The sequence below is a fragment of the Oncorhynchus nerka genome, unplaced genomic scaffold (assembly GCF_034236695.1).
Source record: "Oncorhynchus nerka isolate Pitt River unplaced genomic scaffold, Oner_Uvic_2.0 unplaced_scaffold_2195, whole genome shotgun sequence".
Taxonomy (NCBI): domain Eukaryota; kingdom Metazoa; phylum Chordata; class Actinopteri; order Salmoniformes; family Salmonidae; genus Oncorhynchus; species Oncorhynchus nerka.
In genome coordinates this window covers 12,501-28,378 of record NW_027039099.1, presented here as the reverse complement: position 1 = coordinate 28,378, position 15,878 = coordinate 12,501, and the positions used below count along the sequence as shown (strand labels likewise).

The 15,878-nt window shown below is 41.2% G+C and overlaps 1 protein-coding gene and 1 long non-coding RNA gene across 2 annotated transcripts in view; both read right to left on the bottom strand.

Moving 5' to 3' along the window:
- Nucleotides 1-12,096: 12,096 nt before the first annotated feature.
- On the bottom strand, nucleotides 12,097-15,669 carry LOC135567300 (uncharacterized). The gene is made up of 2 exons (XR_010462324.1): nucleotides 14,804-15,669; nucleotides 12,097-14,767 (listed from the first exon to the last, which is right to left on the bottom strand). It is a non-coding gene; the product is annotated as an uncharacterized LOC135567300 (long non-coding RNA).
- Nucleotides 15,670-15,725: 56 nt separating this feature from the next.
- Nucleotides 15,726-15,878, bottom strand: part of LOC135567299 (FH1/FH2 domain-containing protein 1-like) — a 12,378-nt gene continuing 12,225 nt past the window's right edge. Inside the window, exon 5 of the mRNA XM_065014719.1 lies at nucleotides 15,726-15,878. This exon is cut by the window's right edge and continues 832 nt beyond it. The gene's annotated coding sequence lies outside the window, so the exon portion shown is untranslated.

Genomic DNA, 15,878 nt, shown 5'->3' with positions numbered 1-15,878 from the left:
AACATGGTTATAACTATAATGTTGATGGATGGTCAGTCCTGTATAGCCTCGTAACATGGTTATAACTATACTGTTGATATCATGGATGGTCAGTCCTGTATAGTCAGTCCTGTATAGTCAGTCCTGTATAGTCAGTCCTGTATAGCCTCATAACATGGTTATAACTATAATGTTGATATCATGGATGGTCAGTCCTGTATAGTCAGTCCTGTATAGCCTCATAACATGGTTATAACTATAGTGTTGGTATCATGGATGGTCAGTCCTGTATAGTCTCATAACATGGTTATAACTATACTGTTGATATCATGGATGGTCAGTCCTGTATAGTCAGTCCTGTATAGTCAGTCCATAGTCAGTCCTGTATAGCCTCATAACATGGTTATAACTATACTGTTGATATCATGGATGGTCAGTCCTGTATAGTCAGTCCTGTATAGTCAGTCCATAGTCAGTCCTGTATAGTCAGTCCTGTATAGACTCATAACATGGTTATAACTATACTGTTGATATCATGGATGGTCAGTCCTGTATAGCCTCATAACATGGTTATAACTATACTGTTGATATCATGGATGGTCAGTCCTGTATAGTCTCATAACATGGTTATAACTATGTTGATATCATGGATGGTCAGTCCTGTCATCCACAGCTCTGTCTATTTAATCTGAGAGTGGTTACATTTCTCCAGGCCCCATTCCTCAGTTTTTTTACCAAAACAGAGGCGGGGCGACCCGTTTTGTTATTGTCTCATCTGTGGATTTCCCCTTTAAACAGCTGCATATTACCAACGTATCAAAGTGTCACCAACAAACAGGTAAACAATAACAGGTAAACAATAACAGGTAAACAATAACAGGTAAACAATAACAGGTAAACAATAAAAGGTAAACAATAAAAGGTAAACAATAAAAGGTAAACAATAAAAGGTAAACAATAACAAATGCAGCACATGACATTCATTTATCACGTGTAAAATAGCACTTTTCAGTAGTGCGCAAAAGCCTGCCAATCCATGAGCGCAGCATTTATTTTTGAACCCGAATCAACGAGCCCCAATCAGTTCTCCATGACAACAAAATCATAAACAACAGAGTAGGGCTGTGTACCGTTCGTCGTACTTTTCAGTAGTGCTCAAAGCATTTATTTTTTTAACGCGAATCAACGAGCCTCAATCAGTTGTCCATGACGACACACTGATAAACACCAGAATGTGACTGGGTAATAGATCCGTAGTTTTACCGGGTTCCGCTCAGGTAAAACTATTTAACAATAAATCCTATTCTTGAAGATCAAGGGGTATTACAGGTATCGTAATGACTGGAATTGAGAGACTGTTTTTTTAATGTAAAGATATAATTTAATCGTATTATTATTATGTGTAGTAGAAAGTGATGGGTTAGAGGAAGCCCACATAACCAACCCATTAAGTAACATGTAACATCCATATGCAGTGGGGCAAACAAGTATTTAGTGCAAGTTCTCCCACTTAAAAAGATGAGAGAGGCCTGTAATTTTCATCATAGGTACACTTCAACTATGACAGACAAAATGAGGGAAAAAAATACGTATTTTCCACCATAATTTGCAAATAAATTCATTAAAAATCCTACAATGTGATTTTCTGGATTTTTTCTTCTCATTTCGTCTGTCATAGTTGAAGTGTACATATGATGAAAATTACAGGCCTCTCTCATCTTCTTAAGTGGGAGAACTTGCACAATTGGTGGCTGACTAAATATTTTTTTGCCCCACTGTACCTAGCTGACCATTACATCTAGAAGGACTTCTCTTTAAATACCCAGCTGACCATTACATCTAGAATGACTTCTATCTAAATACCCAGCTGACCATTACATCTAGAAGGACTTCTCTTTAAATACCCAGCTGACCATTACATCTAGAAGGACTTCTCTATAAATACCCAGCTGACCATTACAGCTAGAAGGACTTCTCTCTGACCATTACATCTAGAAGGACTTCTCTTTAAATACCCAGCTGACCATTACATCTAGAAGGACTTCTCTTTAAATACCCAGCTGACCATTACATCTAGAAGGACTTCTCTTTAAATACCTAGCTGACCATTACATCTAGAAGGACTTCACTTTAAATACCCAGCTGACCATTACATCTAGAAGGACTTCTCTTTAAATACCCAGCTGACCATTACATCTAGAAGGACTTCTCTTTAAATACCCAGCTGACCATTACATCTAGAAGGACTTCACTTTAAATACCCAGCTGACCATTACATCTAGAAGGACTTCTCTTTAAATACCCAGCTGACCATTACATCTAGAAGGACTTCTCTATAAATACCCAGCTGACCATTACAGCTAAAGGACCCTCTGACCATTACATCTAGAAGGACTTCTCTTAAATACCCAGCTGACCATTACATCTAGAAGGACTTCTCTTTAAATACCCAGCTGACCATTACATCTAGAAGGACTTCTCTTAAATACCTAGCTGACCATTACATCTAGAAGGACTTCTCTTTAAATACCCAGCTGACCATTACATCTAGAAGGACTTCTCTTTAAATACCTAGCTGACCATTACATCTAGAAGGACTTCACTTTAAATACCCAGCTGACCATTACATCTAGAAGGACTTCTCTTTAAATACCCAGCTGACCATTACATCTAGAAGGACTTCACTTTAAATACCCAGCTGACCATTACATCTAGAAGGACTTCTCTTAAATACCCAGCTGACCATTACATCTAGAAGGACTTCTCTTTAAATACCCAGCTGACCATTACATCTAGAAGGACTTCTCTTTAAATACCCAGCTGACCATTACATCTAGAAGGACTTCTCTTTAAATACCCAGCTGACCATTACATCTAGAAGGACTTCTCTTTAAATACCTAGCTGACCATTACATCTAGAAGGACTTCACTTTAAATACCCAGCTGACCATTACATCTAGAAGGACTTCTCTATAAATACCCAGCTGACCATTACATCTAGAAGGACTTCTCTTTAAACACCTAGCTGACCATTACATCTAGAAGGACTTCTCTTTAAATACCCAGCTGACCATTACATCTAGAAGGACTTCTATCTAAATACCCAGCTGACCATTACACCTAGAAGGACTTCTCTGACCATTACATCTAGAAGGACTTCTCTTTAAATACCCAGCTGACCATTACATCTAGAAGGACTTCTCTTTAAATACCCAGCTGACCATTACATCTAGAAGGACTTCTCTTTAAACACCTAGCTGACCATTACATCTAGAAGGACTTCTCTATAAATACCCCATTACAGCTGAAGGACCATTACATCTAGAAGGACTTCTCTTTAAATACCTAGCTGACCATTACATCTAGAAGGACTTCTCTTTAAATACCCAGCTGACCATTACATCTAGAAGGACTTCTTTTAAATACCTAGCTGACCATTACATCTAGAAGGACTTCACTTTAAATACCCAGCTGACCATTACATCTAGAAGGACTTCTCTTTAAATACCCAGCTGACCATTACATCTAGAAGGACTTCACTTTAAATACCCAGCTGACCATTACATCTAGAAGGACTTCTCTTTAAATACCCAGCTGACCATTACATCTAGAAGGACTTCACTTTAAATACCCAGCTGACCATTACATCTAGAAGGACTTCTCTTTAAATACCCAGACCATTACATCTAGAAGGACTTCTATCTAAATACCCAGCTGACCATTACATCTAGAAGGACTTCTCTTTAAATACCCAGCTGACCATTACATCTAGAAGGACTTCTCTATAAATACCCAGCTGACCATTACACCTAGAAGGACTTCTCTTTAAATACCCAGCTGACCATTACATCTAGAAGGACTTCTCTTTAAATACCCAGCTGACCATTACATCTAGAATGACTTCTCTTTAAATACCCAGCTGACCATTACATCTAGAAGGACTTCTCTTTAAATACCCAGCTGACCATTACACCTAGAAGGACTTCTCTTTAAATACCCAGCTGACCATTACATCTAGAAGGACTTCTCTCTGACCATTACATCTAGAAGGACTTCTCTTTAAATACCCAGCTGACAATTACATCTAGAAGGACTTCTCTTTAAATACCCAGCTGACCATTACAGCTAGAAGGACCTCTCTCTGACCATTACATCTAGAAGGACTTCTCTTTAAATACCCAGCTGACCATTACATCTAGAAGGACTTCTCTTTAAATACCCAGCTGACCATTACATCTAGAAGGACTTCTCTTTAAATACCCAGCTGACCATTACATCTAGAAGGACTTCTCTATAAATACCCAGCTGACCATTACATCTAGAAGGACTTCTCTTTAAATACCCAGCTGACCATTACACCTAGAAGGACTTCTCTTTAAATACCCAGCTGACCATTACATCTAGAAGGACTTCTCTATAAATACCCAGCTGACCATTACATCTAGAAGGACTTCTCTATAAATACCCAGCTGACCATTACATCTAGAAGGACTTCTCTTTAAATACCTAGCTGACCATTACATCTAGAAGGACTTCTCTATAAATACCCAGCTGACCATTACATCTAGAAGGACTTCACTTTAAATACCCAGCTGACCATTACATCTAGAATGACTTCTCTATAAATACCCAGCTGACCATTACATCTAGAAGGACTTCTCTGACCATTACATCTAGAAGGACTTCTCTTTAAATACCCAGCTGACCATTACATCTAGAAGGACTTCTCTATAAATACCTAGCTGACCATTACATCTAGAAGGACTTCTCTTTAAATACCCAGCTGACCATTACATCTAGAAGGACTTCTCTGACCATTACATCTAGAAGGACTTCTCTTTAAATACCCAGCTGACCATTACATCTAGAAGGACTTCTCTGACCATTACATCTAGAAGGACTTCTCTTTAAATACCCAGCTGACCATTACATCTAGAAGGACTTCTCTTTAAATACCCAGCTGACCATTACATCTAGAAGGACTTCTCTTTAAATACCTAGCTGACCATTACATCTAGAAGGACTTCTCTATAAATACCCAGCTGACCATTACAGCTAGAAGGACTTCTCTCTGACCATTACATCTAGAAGGACTTCTCTTTAAATACCCAGCTGACCATTACATCTAGAAGGACTTCTCTTTAAATACCCAGCTGACCATTACATCTAGAAGGACTTCTCTTTAAATACCTAGCTGACCATTACATCTAGAAGGACTTCTCTTTAAATACCCAGCTGACCATTACATCTAGAAGGACTTCTCTGACCATTACATCTAGAAGGACTTCTCTTTAAATACCCAGCTGACCATTACATCTAGAAGGACTTCTCTATAAATACCTAGCTGACCATTACATCTAGAAGGACTTCTCTTTAAATACCCAGCTGACCATTACATCTAGAAGGACTTCTCTGACCATTACATCTAGAAGGACTTCTCTTTAAATACCCAGCTGACCATTACATCTAGAAGGACTTCTCTGACCATTACATCTAGAAGGACTTCTCTTTAAATACCCAGCTGACCATTACATCTAGAAGGACTTCTCTTTAAATACCCAGCTGACCATTACATCTAGAAGGACTTCACTTTAAATACCCAGCTGACCATTACATCTAGAAGGACTTCTCTTTAAATACCCAGCTGACCATTACATCTAGAAGGACTTCACTTTAAATACCCAGCTGACCATTACATCTAGAAGGACTTCTCTCTGACCATTACATCTAGAAGGACTTCTCTATAAATACCCAGCTGACCATTACATCTAGAAGGACTTCTCTTTAAATACCCAGCTGACCATTACATCTAGAAGGACTTCTCTATAAATACCCAGCTGACCATTACATCTAGAAGGACTTCTCTCTGACCATTACATCTAGAAGGACTTCTCTTTAAATACCCAGCTGACCATTACATCTAGAAGGACTTCTCTTTAAATACCCAGCTGACCATTACATCTAGAAGGACTTCTCTTTAAATACCTAGCTGACCATTACATCTAGAAGGACTTCTCTTTAAATACCCAGCTGACCATTACATCTAGAAGGACTTCTCTTCAAATACCTAGCTGACCATTACATCTAGAAGGACTTCATTTTAAATACCCAGCTGACCATTACATCTAGAAGGACTTCTCTTTAAATACCCAGCTGACCATTACATCTAGAAGGACTTCACTTTAAATACCCAGCTGACCATTACATCTAGAAGGACTTCTCTTTAAATACCCAGCTGACCATTACATCTAGAAGGACTTCACTTTAAATACCCAGCTGACCATTACATCTAGAAGGACTTCTCTCTGACCATTACATCTAGAAGGACTTCTCTATAAATACCCAGCTGACCATTACATCTAGAAGGACTTCTCTTTAAATACCCAGCTGACCATTACATCTAGAAGGACTTCTCTTACACCTAAATACCCAGCTGACCATTACATCTAGAAGGACTTCTCTTTAAATACCCAGCTGACCATTACATCTAGAAGGACTTCTCTTTAAATACCCAGCTGACCATTACATCTAGAAGGACTTCTCTTTAAATACCCAGCTGACCATTACATCTAGAAGGACTTCTCTATAAATACCCAGCTGACCATTACATCTAGAAGGACTTCTCTTTAAATACCCAGCTGACCATTACACCTAGAAGGACTTCTCTATAAATACCCAGCTGACCATTACACCTAGAATGACTTCTCTTTAAATACCCAGCTGACCATTACATCTAGAAGGACTTCTCTATAAATACCCAGCTGACCATTACACCTAGAAGGACTTCTCTTTAAATACCCAGCTGACCATTACATCTAGAAGGACTTCTCTATAAATACCCAGCTGACCATTACAGCTAGAAGGACTTCTCTCTGACCATTACATCTAGAAGGACTTCTCTTTAAATACCCAGCTGACCATTACATCTAGAAGGACTTCTCTTTAAATACCCAGCTGACCATTACAGCTAGAAGGACTTCTCTCTGACCATTACATCTAGAAGGACTTCTCTTTAAATACCCAGCTGACCATTACATCTAGAAGGACTTCTCTTTAAATACCCAGCTGACCATTACATCTAGAAGGACTTCTCTTTAAATACCCAGCTGACCATTACATCTAGAAGGACTTCTCTATAAATACCCAGCTGACCATTACATCTAGAAGGACTTCTCTTTAAATACCCAGCTGACCATTACATCTAGAAGGACTTCTCTTTAAATACCCAGCTGACCATTACATCTAGAAGGACTTCTCTTTAAATACCCAGCTGACCATTACATCTAGAAGGACTTCACTTTAAATACCCAGCTGACCATTACATCTAGAAGGACTTCTCTCTGACCATTACATCTAGAAGGACTTCTCTATAAATACCCAGCTGACCATTACATCTAGAAGGACTTCTCTATAAATACCCAGCTGACCATTACAGCTAGAAGGACTTCTCTCTGACCATTACATCTAGAAGGACTTCTCTTTAAATACCCAGCTGACCATTACATCTAGAAGGACTTCTCTTTAAATACCCAGCTGACCATTACATCTAGAAGGACTTCTCTCTGACCATTACATCTAGAAGGACTTCTCTTTAAATACCCAGCTGACCATTACATCTAGAAGGACTTCTCTTTAAATACCCAGCTGACCATTACATCTAGAAGGACTTCTCTTTAAATACCCAGCTGACCATTACATCTAGAAGGACTTCTCTTTAAATACCCAGCTGACCATTACATCTAGAAGGACTTCTCTTTAAATACCCAGCTGACCATTACACCTAGAAGGACTTCTCTTTAAATACCCAGCTGACCATTACATCTAGAAGGACTTCTCTATAAATACCCAGCTGACCATTACATCTAGCTGACCATTACATCTAGAAGGACTTCTCTATAAATACCCAGCTGACCATTACATCTAGAAGGACTTCACTTTAAATACCCAGCTGACCATTACATCTAGAAGGACTTCTCTATAAATACCCAGCTGACCATTACATCTAGAAGGACTTCTCTGACCATTACATCTAGAAGGACTTCTCTTTAAATACCCAGCTGACCATTACATCTAGAAGGACTTCTCTATAAATACCTAGCTGACCATTACATCTAGAAGGACTTCTCTTTAAATACCCAGCTGACCATTACATCTAGAAGGACTTCTCTGACCATTACATCTAGAAGGACTTCTCTTTAAATACCCAGCTGACCATTACATCTAGAAGGACTTCTCTTTAAATACCCAGCTGACCATTACATCTAGAAGGACTTCACTTTAAATACCCAGCTGACCATTACATCTAGAAGGACTTCTCTTTAAATACCCAGCTGACCATTACATCTAGAAGGACTTCACTTTAAATACCCAGCTGACCATTACATCTAGAAGGACTTCTCTTTAAATACCCAGCTGACCATTACATCTAGAAGGACTTCTCTTTAAATACCCAGCTGACCATTACATCTAGAAGGACTTCTCTTTAAATACCTAGCTGACCATTACATCTAGAAGGACTTCACTTTAAATACCCAGCTGACCATTACATCTAGAAGGACTTCTCTTTAAATACCCAGCTGACCATTACATCTAGAAGGACTTCACTTTAAATACCCAGCTGACCATTACATCTAGAAGGACTTCTCTTTAAATACCCAGCTGACCATTACATCTAGAAGGACTTCTCTATAAATACCCAGCTGACCATTACAGCTAGAAGGACTTCTCTCTGACCATTACATCTAGAAGGACTTCTCTTTAAATACCCAGCTGACCATTACATCTAGAAGGACTTCTCTTTAAATACCCAGCTGACCATTACATCTAGAAGGACTTCTCTTTAAATACCTAGCTGACCATTACATCTAGAAGGACTTCTCTTTAAATACCCAGCTGACCATTACATCTAGAAGGACTTCTCTTTAAATACCTAGCTGACCATTACATCTAGAAGGACTTCACTTTAAATACCCAGCTGACCATTACATCTAGAAGGACTTCTCTTTAAATACCCAGCTGACCATTACATCTAGAAGGACTTCACTTTAAATACCCAGCTGACCATTACATCTAGAAGGACTTCTCTTTAAATACCCAGCTGACCATTACATCTAGAAGGACTTCACTTTAAATACCCAGCTGACCATTACATCTAGAAGGACTTCTCTCTGACCATTACATCTAGAAGGACTTCTCTATAAATACCCAGCTGACCATTACATCTAGAAGGACTTCTCTTTAAATACCCAGCTGACCATTACATCTAGAAGGACTTCTCTATAAATACCCAGCTGACCATTACATCTAGAAGGACTTCTCTATAAATACCCAGCTGACCATTACATCTAGAAGGACTTCTCTCTGACCATTACATCTAGAAGGACTTCTCTTTAAATACCCAGCTGACCATTACATCTAGAAGGACTTCTCTTTAAATACCCAGCTGACCATTACAGCTAGAAGGACTTCTCTCTGACCATTACATCTAGAAGGACTTCTCTTTAAATACCCAGCTGACCATTACATCTAGAAGGACTTCTCTTTAAATACCCAGCTGACCATTACATCTAGAAGGACTTCTCTGACCATTACATCTAGAAGGACTTCTCTATAAATACCCAGCTGACCATTACATCTAGAAGGACTTCTCTTTAAATACCCAGCTGACCATTACATCTAGAAGGACTTCTCTTTAAATACCCAGCTGACCATTACATCTAGAAGGACTTCTCTATAAATACCCAGCTGACCATTACATCTAGAAGGACTTCTCTATAAATACCCAGCTGACCATTACATCTAGAAGGACTTCTCTTTAAATACCTAGCTGACCATTACATCTAGAAGGACTTCTCTATAAATACCCAGCTGACCATTACATCTAGAAGGACTTCACTTTAAATACCCAGCTGACCATTACATCTAGAAGGACTTCTCTATAAATACCCAGCTGACCATTACATCTAGAAGGACTTCTCTGACCATTACATCTAGAAGGACTTCTCTTTAAATACCCAGCTGACCATTACATCTAGAAGGACTTCTCTATAAATACCTAGCTGACCATTACATCTAGAAGGACTTCTCTTTAAATACCCAGCTGACCATTACATCTAGAAGGACTTCTCTGACCATTACATCTAGAAGGACTTCTCTTTAAATACCCAGCTGACCATTACATCTAGAAGGACTTCTCTGACCATTACATCTAGAAGGACTTCTCTTTAAATACCCAGCTGACCATTACATCTAGAAGGACTTCTCTGACCATTACATCTAGAAGGACTTCTCTATAAATACCCAGCTGACCATTACATCTAGAAGGACTTCTCTTTAAATACCCAGCTGACCATTACATCTAGAAGGACTTCTCTTTAAATACCTAGCTGACCATTACATCTAGAAGGACTTCTCTTTAAATACCCAGCTGACCATTACATCTAGAAGGACTTCTCTATAAATACCCAGCTGACCATTACATCTAGAAGGACTTCTCTTTAAACACCTAGCTGACCATTACATCTAGAAGGACTTCTCTTTAGTGTCGCTGGTAAATTCCTGTTACCACGAACTTTACGTTTAAAATAGTTTAAGATTGTCAAATAGACTAAAACAGCCCTGCATGTGTCATAGCCATATTTATAGGTTTGCTAAAATAGCTTTTATAGACTGCGGGATATCACAAAGATCAAATGGTTGCTTGGTAACTCGGTTATATGTCAGTACATTCAGATAATAGGGTCAAATGTCCCCCACTTACGTATTTTCGCGACGCTGGCCACCAGGATCCATATAGCGATAATGTAAGGCGTCTGAACATAGCTCCATTCCCACTGCACCATCTGAAACCCCCCGCCGTGGCGGTGCGACTCGCCGCCGTCCTCCGTGGTCGCGGACGGTTCCTCGGCGGACCGGGCCAAGGCAATACCCGGCGAGGCATACTCCTCCCGGGGCTGAACCTGGAAGCGGTCTAGAGAGGTGGTCGGAGAAGCGGGTAGCGACGGACCGGGTTGTCCCCCGCTACGCAGCCCCAGGTCCGGAAGAAACGACGCGTCTGTCGCGGGGAGGTCAGCCGCATCTTTACCGAATACCGAAAGCAGAAGGAGCACAGGCACACTGACGAGGAGCATCTTCCCGTTAAACTCACTCAGCCTCGCGTCATCTTCTATTCTCTTTTTATACACACCATCAAGGGGAGTACCGGAGGTAAGATAAGAAGGACACGACGTAAGGGACGATACCTGTCACCGGTTTACAATATCAACAACACCTCTCTCTCTCTCTCTTTCACTCTCTCATTAAGCGGTACGCTAGCGGTAACACAGTCGAGCCTCTACCGGCTGGCATAGCCGATCTTGGCACGTGACCCAAACTCTAAGAACCGCTAGGACCGAGCCCCGTTAAAGAGCCATTACATGCGCACTGGCCACAGCAGTGTTCAGATCTAAGAGCTGACAATGTATTGTTTTTAAAGAGGACTACTCCTGACTATCATTCTGTGAAAGATGACTACTCCTGACCATAGCATTCTGTGAAAGATGACTACTCCTGACTATCATTCTGTGAAAGATGACTACTCCTGACCGTAGCATTCTGTGAAAGATGACTACCCCTGACTATCATTCTATGAAAGATGACTACTCCTGACCGTAGCATTCTGTGAAAGATGACTACTCCTGACTATCATTCTGTGAAAGATGACTACTCCTGACCGTAGCATTCTGTGAAAGACCACTACTCCTGACCGTAGCATTCTGTGAAAGACCACTACTCCTGACCGTAGCATTCTGTGAAAGACCACTACTCCTGACCGTAGCATTCTGTGAAAGACCACTACTCCTGACCGTAGCATTCTGTGAAAGACCACTACTCCTGACCGTAGCATTCTGAGAAAGACCACTACTCCTGACCGTAGCATTCTGTGAAAGACCACTACTCCTGACCGTAGCATTCTGTGAAAGACAACTACTCTTGAGCGTAGCATTCTGTAAAAGACGATAGCATCCTGTGAAAGACGATAGCATCCTGTGAAAGTTGGAGAGAGTTTACTACTAGAACCACAAGGCAATGTAACTCAACACAATCGCAGTGAAAGAATAACATTGGTACAGTAGACGGTTTGCTTGAAGATGTTTTTTTTTATTCAGTTGGGAAACACGATAAAACACTATTAAAATAAGATCTCAATTAGGCATTATTACAACCATTTGAGCATTTAGTTACAGTTTGCCGTCGCTCCTGTGTCCACACAGACACACACATGGTTCCATAACACGGCCATCGTGTCCTCAGCTTAGATCGCAACAATAGAAAGTCCACTTTAATTCTCTATTTAAAAACATTGTAACAGCAGGCAGAACACTGTGTCGTACAAGAACAGGTTATCTTTACCAGAAGGTTCAAATACATTTCAAACAGGGTTTTAATAAGGAGAAAACATTCAGAGAGGAGGAAGAGGAGGAAGAGGGGGTTTAATAAGGAGAAAACATTCAGAGAGGAGGAAGAGGGTTTAATAAGGAGAAAACATTCAGAGAGGAGGAAGAGGGTTTAATAAGGAGAAAACATTCAGAGAGGAGGAAGAGGAGGAAGAGGGTTTAATAAGGAGAAAACATTCAGAGAGGAGGAAGAGGGTTTAATAAGGAGAAAACATTCAGAGAGGAAGAAGAGGAGGAAGAGGGTTTAATAAGGAGAAAACATTCAGAGAGGAGGAAGAGGGGGTTAATAAGGAGAAAACATTCAGAGAGGAGGAAGAGGGTTTAATAAGGAGAAAACATTCAGAGAGGAGGAAGAGGGTTTAATAAGGAGAAAACATTCAGAGAGGAGGAAGAGGGTTTAATAAGGAGAAAACATTCAGAGAGGAGGAAGAGGAGGAAGAGGGTTTAATAAGGAGAAAACATTCAGAGAGGAGGAAGAGGGGGTTAATAAGGAGAAAACATTCAGAGAGGAGGAAGAGGGGTTTAATAAGGAGAAAACATTCAGAGAGGAAGAAGAGGAGGAAGAGGTTTAATAAGGAAAAAACATTCAGAGAGGAAGAAGAGGAGGAAGAGGGTTTAATAAGGAGAAAACATTCAGAGAGGAGGAAGAGGAGGAAGAGGGTTTAATAAGGAGAAAACATTCAGAGAGGAAGAAGAGGAGGAAGAGGGTTTAATAAGGAGAAAACATTCAGAGAGGAGGAAGAGGGTTTAATAAGGAGAAAACATTCAGAGAGGAGGAAGAGGAGGAAGAGGGTTTAATAAGGAGAAAACATTCAGAGAGGAGGAAGAGGAGGAAGAGGGTTTAATAAGGAGAAAACATTCAGAGAGGAGGAAGAGGGTTTAATAAGGAGAAAACATTCAGAGAGGAAGAAGAGGAGGAAGAGGGTTTAATAAGGAGAAAACATTCAGAGAGGAAGAAGAGGAGGAAGAGGGGTTTAATAAGGAGAAAACATTCAGAGAGGAGGAAGAGGGGTTTAATAAGGAGAAAACATTCAGAGAGGAAGAAGAGGAGGAAGAGGGTTTAATAAGGAGAAAACATTCAGAGAGGAGGAAGAGGGTTTAATAAGGAGAAAACATTCAGAGAGGAGGAAGAGGAGGAAGAGGGTTTAATAAGGAGAAAACATTCAGAGAGGAAGAAGAGGAGGAAGAGGGGTTTAATGTGGGCTCTAGTCAAAAGTAGTGTACTACTGTATATAGGGAATAGGGTGCGATATGGGACACTGTCGTGGAACTACTGTATATAGGGAATAGGGTGTGATTTGGGACAGAGCCGTGGAACTACTGTATATAGGGAATAGGGTGTGATTTGGGACACTGGCGTGGAACTACTGTATATAGGGAATAGGGTGTGATTTGGGACACTGGCGTGGAACTACTGTATATAGGGAATAGGGTGTGATTTGGGACAAAGCCGTAGAACTACTGTATATAGGGAATAGGGTGTGATTTGGGACACAGCCGTAGAACTACTGTATATAGGGAATAGGGTGTGATTTGGGACACAGCCGTAGAACTACTGTATATAGGGAATAGGGTGTGATTTGGGACACAGCCGTAGAACTACTGTATATAGGGAATAGGGTGTGATTTGGGACAAAGCCGTAGAACTACTGTATATAGGGAATAGGGTGTGATTTGGGACACAGCCGTAGAACTACTGTATATAGGGAATAGGGTGTGATTTGGGACAAAGCCGTAGAACTACTGTATATAGGGAATAGGGTGTGATTTGGGACAGAGCCGTAGAACTACTGTATATAGGGAATAGGGTGTGATTTGGGACACAGCAGTGTAGGGAATAGGGTGTGATTTGGGACACAGCCGTGGAACTACTGTATATAGGGAATAGGGTGTGATTTGGGACAAAGCCGTAGAACTACTGTATATAGGGAATAGGGTGTGATTTGGGACACAGCCGTGGAACTACTGTATATAGGGAATAGGGTGTGATTTGGGACAGAACCGTGGAACTACTGTATATAGGGAATAGGGTGTGATTTGGGACACAACCGTGGAGTACATATATCTACAGGAAATAGTGAATGTGTAAACAACATGCAGTACGCTTCACCTAGAACAAACATACTTCATATACACACAGGTATTAACAACTCAATACACACAGGTAGACACACAGGTATACACACCTCAATACACAACTCAATACACACAGGTACACACACAGGTATACACACCTCAATACACACAGGTATACACACAGGTATACACACCTCAATACACACAGGTAGACACACAGGTATACACACCTCAATACACACAGGTATACACACCTCAATACACACAGGTATACACACCTCAATACACACAGGTATACACACCTCAATACACACAGGTATACACACCTCTATACACACAGGTACACACACAGGTACACACACAGGTAGACACACAGGTACACACAAAGGTACACACACAGGTACCACACAGGTAGACACACAGGTAGACACACAGGTAGACACACAGGTAGACACACAGGTACCCACACCAGTATACCCACACCGGTATACACACACCGGTATACACACACCGCTACACACACCGGTATACACACACAGCTACAGACACCGGTACTCAATTCAACTCCCGGTAGTGAACACGTGATCAGAAATAGTGAAGTCATGACAGCGTTTTCCTTGCTATTGTCCTTAATGTTCAGTTAAATGTCCATCACACTGTTTATATCTCTTCAATACGATACATCAGGATGTTTACGACACCAAAACATCTGAATATTTCAATCCTGAAACACAGTCAGGTTTTCTGTCCGGAGACTCATCCATTTAGAGGGAAAAAAACCCAAGACTTCCTGTAACATTTGAACGGTTGTTTTTGTAGTGAGACAGGAACAAGCCCAAAGCATTGTGGGAGGGGCGGGGGCGGGGCTACTGTAGTGAGACAGGAACAAGCCCAAAGCATTGTGGGAGGGGCGGGGGCGGGGCTACTGTAGTGAGACAGGAACAAGCCCAAAGCATTGTGGGAGGGGCGGGGGCGGGGCTACTGTAGTGAGACAGGAACAAGCCCAAAGCATTGTGGGAAGGGCGGGGGGCTACTGTAGTGAGACAGGAACAAGCCCAAAGCATTGTGGGAGGGGCGGAGGCGGGGCTACTGTAGTGAGACAGGAACAAGCCCAAAGCATTGTGGGAGGGGCGGGGGCGGGGCTACTGTAGTGAGACAGGAACAAGCCCAAAGCATTGTGGGAGGGGCCCTAAGGAACAAGCCCAAAGCATTGTGGGAGGGCGGGGGCGGGGCTACTGTAGTGAGACAGGAACAAGCCCAAAGCATTGTGGGAGGGGCGGGGGCGGGGCTACTGTAGTGAGCACCAGCATGTCCTTCCTACATGTACTGTCTCTTCTTTCTGTCAAATCAGGACTTTCTAAGATCCAGGCCCTTGGTACGAGCTTCATC